Below are 10,160 nucleotides of genomic sequence, written 5' to 3'. Positions count from 1 at the left end.
AATAATCTAAACCAAAGATTAAAACTTTGGCTTTCATGGAAACTACTCTAGCCAAAGAGATTTTATTTTAATTTCAATTATCTATAGTTTCTTATTTACTGTGGTGCACTAACATAGAAAAATTTTCTGCCACAAGTGAATCATATACTCTTTGGACACCTCACAATTTTTTTAAAAAAAGAAAAATCTTTAATGACGTTCACAGATTTCTCTAAATATTCATGTTCAATGACATCCAAACTTACTATAAAGTAGGTTTATAGATGATCTTAATGAAAAGCCTATTGAGAAATTTATTTAGATACTTGCCGGAGGAGAAACCTATGCCTTTGGATGATCTTGATTTATCAATTTAGAGTAGTTTTCCCCTTTGCTTGCTAGGATTAGTTTGCTTTATTAGTTAAGTTTAGTTGCTAAACACCAATTGATAGAAAATTCGCACTAGCACTTATATGCTATTGTCTTTTAGGTATTTTTATCTATTCCTTTTTATTTTCATTGCTCTCATATTGCTTTAATTGTATATAATTATACACCGAAGATAATGTAGAATTTAGGTTGGGGTAGTGTTTCCTTTGGAAAATTCTTCATTTGTGCTGTTGAATTTTTTGGCTAAAATTTTTAAAATTGTTTAAAAATTTTCTGTGAATTTAAGTAATTTTAAAGATAGTCCAGATATTAGAATGACAAGATATTTAATGTTGTAGATTTTTTAAGCCTAAATTTTAGTATTTGATAGATTTGAAAGTTGAGTTCGAAGTTATTAATCTTTAATTGGAAGTTTTAAACATTGATTGAGTCACGAATTCACATGCCACATATAGCTTACAAATTAAAGTTTAGTTGGATATTGAATTATTACTTTGATGATTATTAAGAACTATAGGAATGAAACCTAGGAAATTTATCCAACATAACAAACATTTCACTATAATACCTATCAACTCATTAAAGAACTTAGTATAACCTCTCTTACATTACAAAAATAACACTAATACCTTAGTAATGAAATTATAGAAAGTGGGTTTCTCTTCTTTTATGTTAATGCTCTAAGCAATCTTTTAACATGGGATTTACATTAAACATAGATTTCTTAGGATCTTCAATCATTAGATCAGATCATCGTTATTGGAAGATTTTATATAAGGGTTTTAACCCCATTTTTCGTGACATTTCTTTTATCTTTTTCCTTAAAAGGCCTCTAGTTAAAGGATTAGCCATATTTTTGTAAGATCAAAAATCTATTGTTAGCCCTACTAATTGGTGTCACCCAATTTTAATGTGAAAATATATGAAGAGTGGGTTTTACAAGCAATAGAAAAATGTACAATAATGTCTTAATCTACTCATCCTGGGCCTTGGTTACAACTAGGGCTAAAATCTTAAACTCCATGATAGGATGAGAAATTATGGTTTATTGTTGGACTTCCATGATATTGTCCCACCTCTCATGGTGAATATATGGGCTCCATGATATTGTCCCACCTCTTATGGTGAATATATGGGCTATCTTAACGTATCAGAATAAGATTTTAATATATAGCATGAACCCTTCTAGAGTAATGAGATAATTAAAATAATGAAGAGCATAATTTTAAACTTTCTAAAATATCATAAAATTCTCTACATTCTATTGTTCCTTAGTGGATTGTAAGTATATCTAATAATTTTACTATTATAAAAGTTATGCTTGGCCCTATTGCAATTTATAACATGCATCAAGCTACGCATTTTACTTGAATATTCAAGTAATAAAATTCTTTATCTTTCTCGTTAATTTCATAATATGATCAAAAGATAACTCATAATATTATAAGAATAGAGGTTATAACTTCTAACTAGTTTTTCAATATAATTGGATTGAGATTTAAAAAAAAAAATCTCTATCACTCACTGAAAATACCTAGAGTTAAGTTTATGTCATGTAAATCTTTCATTTAAAAATTGATGATGATAATTTTTTAGAACTAATTATACATTTTAAATTAGGTGTGGAAATGGGTTGAGCTACCCAGTTTGGCTTTGCAGGACTAGGGCTGGGACCCCTAAACTTGGCCTTAGGGCCTGGGCAGTCCATTGGCCCAATCCAATCATTAAGTAGGTCAGTTTTATTTTTAAAAAATGAACAATTTGAAGACACTTGTCCATGGTCCCATTTAACATACATGTGAAATTTAGAAGCACTTTTAGATTTACATGTTTCTATGATTAAAACCAATTGCATAATGGTTTTGTATGATGCAAAATATTATGGATGGAGGGATACTACAAAATATTTCTTAGATTTGGATTATTTCAAACATTTGATCATCTCACTTTTTTCTAGAAAAACAAGTAGGAAATGACTCTCTTATTACTTATGTAGGACAAAAGTCTAGAAGAAATATAAGCAAAAGAGGGGGTCTCCCCTAGAAGAGAGAAAAACAAAGAAAGAAGGAGCCCATGACCCTGGGCCTGAGGGAAAACAAAGAAAAATGAGCAAAATAAAATAAATAAAGAAAGAAAGAAAAGAAATACGGAAGAAAAGAGAAACAAAAAAGGACACCCAAAGACTATGGGGCAAGGGCTGGAACTCACAGAGGGAGCACGTGGCAGAACAATAGCCAGCTTTAAAAGAGGACGCATGAAGTATCTAGAGGTAATACTAGCATGGCTAATAGAGTGGGTGATGAATGCACACCACAAGTGAAAAGTCGCATCTTTCAAGAGGATGAAGGATCTAATATGGCAGAGAGGCTCTTTTTGTTGTAGACATGGGAGATGATCACCCATCTCTTAGGAAGATTCGGTGATCATTTCACTATTTTTTAAACGGCTAGCCCTTAGCCTCGCTTGGTCTTGTAGGACTAAGGCCAGGACCAGGGTCGAGGCCTTTTAGCCCCAATAAGGCTAAGGTTGAGGTATGTGTTATTATTGTGAGCCCTGCAAAGAAATTAATGAGTTAATCCTAACCTTCAATTGATTCTCTTAACCGCAGATCACGATGACTATAGGTCCTGTGTGGATACGTCATTAATGCCATATTTAATGTGGTCATATTCTAGATCATACATGTGTGTGTGTGTGTGTATTAAAAGAAAGGGATTCCTCTGGTAGTCTTTAAGTACTTGAGATTGGACACAATGACCACGTCAATGGAAATTTATGTTCCATGGAACTCAATATCTTGTTGTTCCATGACCACCTAGAAAGTCGTAGTATAAATTTGTAGTAACTATTATTCTTATGTGGCCATCTTGTATAAGGTAACTAATGATAAATCGCAATAAAAGGTCTCTACCATTAGAATCGAAAATGAGTCATTGTTTTCTCTGCCTTATCCTATATAAGAATATAAGAATGCCATAGGAATAAGCTCTTGGTATTAGACCTATTGGGAACTTGTATTGAATGATCATTTAAGTCTCTAGGCTGGATACTATAATGCCTTGACTAGATTAATTTGTGTATACTAGCTTTGACCAATGCTTAAACTTGACGATGCATGGAGAGTTCAAGTTCTTGATGTAATGTTCTTTGGCCCACCTCATGACGTCAATTGTAATAGCTCATATGTGGGTATTATTGGGTTCATGCACTAAGATATGACTGATATCCATATGATCCAATATAAGATCTATTAGTTTCTTACATTCTTATGTCTAAGATCTATTAGATAGAACAATCAATTAAGTGATTTTTCATTTATATTAATACCCCAAAGGTTTTACGAGCATTATCAAGTGTTGATCTTTTGTTTTAACTATTAAAATATTTTTATCACATGATGGTAATTTCAACAATTAAGATTTTGTCATCTCTCACTAGATTTGGATGAGATTTATATGAGGGATGGATGGCTATGTTCAATGAAGGGATAGAGCCAATTTGGGTACATACCTAGGTAGGATCATAAATTTTAAATATATTAAGACATACCAAAGTTTATAGGATAGTAGAGCATTATACTAGTGTCTCTCCTTGAAACCCTATAGTAGAATATTATGCTAGTGTCTCTCCTTGAAACCGTAACTCATGCTTTTATATAAGATCCTATACCTGAGGGTAAAGACAAAAAAGAGAAATTCTTAGTCGCTTAAGCTCTATAGGTTGTCACCATATAGAGAGATAAAAGTGAGAAGAAAAGACAAACTTATCTCTCATACCTTCCCTTCGTTAACTCGTCCATACATTTGACGTACTGTGAATATGTCTCTTTATGTGCAACGCGAACTTTAATCTAAGATTTTTGTGTGTACATTTTCTCCTCTCTTCATATCAGGTTAATTTAATAGAATACTTTCTACTTTGAAGGTATGACATTAAAAATTGAATGATGTTTGATAGTGGCAAACAAAAGGTATATCTAAATTTAAATATCTGATTTTGGATAATGGTAGAAACTTACTAGTATCTATATTATGATCCATAGTGTAATGTCCCGTCCAAAAAAGGGAACAGTGTCCTGAGGTGCACGTGCGAACTGACACAGGACCGGATAATTCAGTCGCACGTGTGGGCCTACTATGGACTAATTAATGACAAATTTAACCACCAATGAAATTAAATCAAGTCGTGCTCGGGTTGAGCACAAGCCGTAGAGCAAGGTAGCCCCTTTATATTCGGCGACTGTCCATATGGGCCGTGTATTGCCCGAGGAAGGTCCAAAAAAATTCTGAAACTTTGTCAAGACCTTTGGGCTCGTTGGGCTTATGGTCCCACGTGGATGCCAGGCCCCGGAAATACCCAGAAACCGTCAAACAGCGCTGCCCTACTGGCACTTGCAAACTACAAGTCACCTGGCCAAAAGTGACAAAATTCTGGAATTAACTCAAATAACTCTGCTGCTTGAGTATGTAAATCTGAGCATTCTAGCCGTCGGATCTCTTCTAAATTCACACCGAAGGTTGGAAATAATTTTAGTCTTGCGCCTACAAAATTTGGCCGTTGATCATGGAACGGTGACTGTTGATCACGAATCGGGCCGCTGTGGCAAAACCCCGCATCCGTTTGCGATCAAACTTCGCCCAACCCTTCACCGGGTCATGGGGCAGCTATTCCATGTATCATATAGGGCCATCAGAGTAGCTCCAACAACCTGATATGGGCCCCACTTGGCTATTTGGGGAATTACCCAAAACCCAGGGTTAGTTAAAATAATTTCGGGCATATAAAAGAGCTGCCCTCTCTCTCAAACCCCATTTCCAGTAGTTGAGAGAGAGAGAGAGAGAAGAGGAGAGAGATTGGGGCACCTCACTTGTATGTGACCCCGGTGGCCGGAATTCGTAAATTCTGACTTCCTCTCCCCTTTTTCGCTGGAAATCCTGATTGTTCTCCGCTGTTGGAAGGGGAATTCCAACCCATCTAAGGTAATGTAGGAATTCTCACTCTATTTTTGTAATTTCTGCAATATGCTTATGATCTTTGTCCATCCAATGCAATGCAGGGCCCCGACACCTCGAGCTTGAGGACCCGGCTCGCTAGGATTGTCTCAGCAATCTTCGGCTAAGTTTAGGTGAGGAACATTACCTTTAGGTAGTTGATTATCGTGCCTAGTATAGGTTTAACAAACATGTTTGGTGAATGTTACTGAATTTTCATTTGGGCTGCATAATTAGGATAATGGACTAGAAATTGCTGAAATTATGGAAGGGGATTAGCCCCTAATACCCCAAATCTGTGACTTATGCATTTGCATGATCATGTAGGGTACAAATATCTAGCTTTCCCCAATTTTATGCTAGTTTATTGTTGATTTTCTGATTTGGTGCTAACTATGCTTAAATAATTACATGAATTGCTGTAAATTGCTAATTGTTAGTTGAATTGTTGCTACATGTCAATTATGCTAGGAGTAAAGGCGTGGAATGTTGTCACATTGCTGATTGTTGAACTACTTGCTTAATTTCCTTGATTTATAGCTGAATTATGTGATCTATGTTAACTCATGGAAGACTAGTTGTTGACTATTTGTGCATGCCTGCCCTTATGGTTGTATATGTCGGAATATGATGAACATGACCCTTATGGGTTAGCGGAACTTGATATATTGCTGTCCATGTACTTAAATTGCTGATTTATGCTTGTCATGGGTGAAATATCTCTGAATTTGACAATACATGTTATGTATTATTGCATAAACCTTTATGAATGGCCCGATTACCTGGAATTACTTGGGTGACCCCTTTCGTTGGACCTACTCGCGAGTGAATCTGGTCTGAATAGTTGAACTATAGGTTGTTGGCCATAGTTGGACTACATGAGACAGTGTTCTTAGGTCGATTTGCTACGGTTCAGCCCGTCAGGGCACATTAACTAATAGTCGACCATCCATGTATGTTAACCTTGTTTGATCATGCTTGTATGAACCCGAAGTACCCTAAGACCATTGCGCCCATTGTTAACTATGATTTACGGCTCACAAAGTCTTATGAGCCGGGGATGGTGGTATGAGACATTATGCCCATGCTGTCAGCCTATGCTGGGGTGACAAGCCTCCTCATAGTGTCAATTGAGTACTTGGACTTGTGAGTGGGGAACGGTGGTATGGGACACTGTACCCGTGCTGTCGGCCTGTGTTGGGGTGACTACCTCCCTATAGTGACCGCGAGTAGGACATTTGAGTCCAAATCTATTCGTCTATGTTTATACTACTTTTTGGGATTGACGACCCCAAGATAGGGCTAAGGGTCGCGAGAGTCACATGGCCACAACCCTAGAGCCGTGCGATCGGGTTAGGGCAATAACTCCACTAAGGGTCTTCCGGTTTCTCCAATCTGCTGGATGAATGGACATAACTAATCAACCTGGCTAACATGTTTCATGACATTGTATTTATTATTGTGGCGATTATGCAGTCGAGGTCACTTTTGGAGGGAGTGTTGTTTCATTACGAACATTAGATGTCATCGCTTAAGGGAGTGCTGGTTTTTGTGAGGGGCATGCATCATATCAAAATCATGCATTTGCATTAACAACAATGTTTAGGATTCTATGCTGATTACTGTTCATTAAATGTATCATATGCATGATAATTCATATGCCTATTGCTAATGGTACCACTGAGTTGATCACTCACTCCCACTCTGGGACGGTGTTCTAAAACACCAACCAGAACTCGATATAGATGCAGTTACCCTGGAGCAGCACGCATTGGACGATGTCGATGCCGACGACGATGAGGAGCGGGCGTACTATCAGGAGTTTGGCGGGGCATATTAGCGAGGTGGATGTCGGCAGGACTGGGCCAGAGCCCAGATCATTTTAGGGTGTGATGAGCATATGGGATTAGATCCCTGGACGACTGTTATACGAATTTATTAAGTTGTTATGTTGGATATGAATTTGCGATAGAACTTTATTTGGTTAGTAGCACTTGGAACTTAATTATCTGATTAGCAATTAAACATGCTTACTCTAATTCGTCATTGCTTGCTAATACCTGATTAACTATATGCATTTGTGACTCATTATTGCACACATGGCACTCGGGAAGTCGGGAGCCGAGTAGCTACTCGATCCTTGAATTTTGGGGCGCTACACATAGGGATTAATCAATTAACCTGAGCATCTATAAGTATTTTATTTTTTGAGACATTTCCAAAAAATCTAACTAAAAGTTATATCAAAGTGATCTTATTTATAGGTATTAGTTGGTTTTTTATTTTTGATTACCTAGATAAGTGTGTCCATTTTACGCTTTAACCAATCGTATGGTGGAAACCTTAATAAGGAATGCCCATTTCAAACTTGGACTACAAAGAAAGTGCAAATTAGGAGTTTTAATTGATTTAAGTTGACATTTTGTCAATGGTCAGTTTGAATCAACGATCAATTAGGGCATATGGGATATGTTTTAGTTGTTTCTTTTGAATAGAGATGATGTGACATGGTTCATGGTGTGGAATAATGGTTTTGAATTAGTTTTATGGCTGTGATTAATTGCTTTAATTAAAATTTACAGATATGTAGGGTAAGATCAAACGATGTATATGATCGTCTACAATGATCCAATGGTTGTAACTTTTCTTACTCTTTTATATCAATAATTTTATATAATGCTAGATAGCTCATTTTAGCTGAGATTAAGATGTGATGTATTAAATCTATATATTTAAAGTCATGTCATTGATAAAGATCTAAGATCGCTTAATGGATAGCTCATAAAAGAGGAAACATAAAGAGAATGCTTGGGAGAGTGAAAGTGTAATGGATGGCTTAGATCATCATTGTGGGTCCCATGTAAGGGGCGCTCATGTGGTGTCATGCGAACATGGAGGAGAGGAAGAAGTTTGCTCTCTCTCTCTCTCTCTCCTCCTTGTTTTTCTCCACTATTTTACTTTCTCTCATCTGCACTATAATGTGAATTCTCAAAATATTTCTATATTGAAATTTTTATTATTAATTTTAATGCTTGGTAAATTATTTAACTGAAGAATTTGAGAATTTTTGTAATGCCCCGAAAATTGGGGGTCGAGCAAAGCCTAACTCCCGAGTTCCAACACATCACTTATGCAACATAGATAATAATGTTTAAATGTTGTCCATATTAGTGCATTAAATATGAGTGGGATTACACTAAATCAGCATATCATGCTCCAGAGTTAATATAAATAAGCAAGCAGAAGACTGAACTAAATATATAAGGTATATACGTGTTTCATAACCTCCAGAGTATGAACGTGCTACCAGGCTGAATATATACATAATTTGTTTCAAGTTATACAAAATGACAAAATGTGAATGTTCCACTAATCTGATATCCCTGTAATCCCGACGATGTAGCTCTTAGGTCTACACAGACCCGCCTGAGAGCTGAATGTAGGAGAACTCCTCCTCCTTGTCAATGAAATCGGGTTCCGTCGCGAAAGCCTCGTCGTAACCTACATCTAAATCAGAGTCTGGTTGGTGTTTTAAAACACCATCCCAGAGTGGGAGTGAGTGATCAACTTAATGGTACTATAAGGCAAAGGTTAACATATTATCAATTCAATCAAGCAGTAATGATAAATCAATACAGCAATCACTTCCTAATTACTCCTGTTAATACAAGAATGACATGTAGTAATGAAGCATGCCCTCGCCTGCACTCCCTAAGCGACTTCATCTAATGATCACGCATGGCAAACTCCTTATAAGTGCGCTTCCTCGCCAAAGCACATGCAATACGGTGCATGGTCGTGTTAGCCAAGTAATTTATTAGGCTTATTCATACAGCAGATTTGGGAAGCTAAGGTACCTCCCTTTTTATCATTTACCCAAGCAAGGATCCATCTAGGGTCGTCAATCCTAGTTAATCATATACGATAGACAAGTTACAAGGCATCACCCCTGATGAAAACAGTGGATAGGTAAGTTCGCGAGTTTACACTCGAGGTCACTACGGGGAGGCTCGTCACCTCAGCGTAGGCCTAATTTATACTCGAAGTCACTACGGGAGGCTCGTCACCTGAACGTATGCCGACAGCTCGAATACGGTGTCATGCCCCAAACTCGGAAAACGGGATCACAAAATTTTCGATCGCTGAATCCGGCGCCGACAGCCTCCGTAGTGCCCCATTCTTGGATTCCGGCACTCACATGCCAGATTCCAATCCTGGGATCCTACAAGGAGGATTTTCAGTATGATTTTTTTTTTGTAATGAAGCATAACCACAAGCATAACTAAGTCACAAAACAACATCACCACATATCCACTATATTAAAAACTTTAAGTACAAATACAGAAATGGAAATACAAGGTGATAAAAAACTCCAAAATGAACTAATGTGCGTTCCTTCCTCAGTGCTGTTGCGATCCAATGCCACCTGCACGCAACGGTCATGCATAAGCTTACAAAAGGTTAGAGGGTGGTGTAAGTGTGTTCGGGCAAGACAAGTGTCAACGATAAGCCTCTCACATGGGCCTAATATACATCACAATGGGCTACATCACCTGGTCCTCAAATGTATCACAATGGGCCTCATCACATAGGCCTCATATACATCACATTGGGCCTTACACATGGGCTGAATACAAATCACAATGGGCCTCAAATACGGGCCGCATATACATCACATTGGGCCAAATGCATATCACAATGGGCCTCAAATACGGGTTGCATATACATCACATTGGGCCTCATCAATCGCCCTTGATATTCGGCCTCAACAATCGGAATCAGCCTCGGTTATCGAAATTG

The sequence above is a fragment of the Magnolia sinica genome, chromosome 13, assembly GCF_029962835.1.
Source record: "Magnolia sinica isolate HGM2019 chromosome 13, MsV1, whole genome shotgun sequence".
NCBI classification, from domain to species: domain Eukaryota; kingdom Viridiplantae; phylum Streptophyta; class Magnoliopsida; order Magnoliales; family Magnoliaceae; genus Magnolia; species Magnolia sinica.
This window is presented reverse-complemented; position numbering follows the sequence as displayed.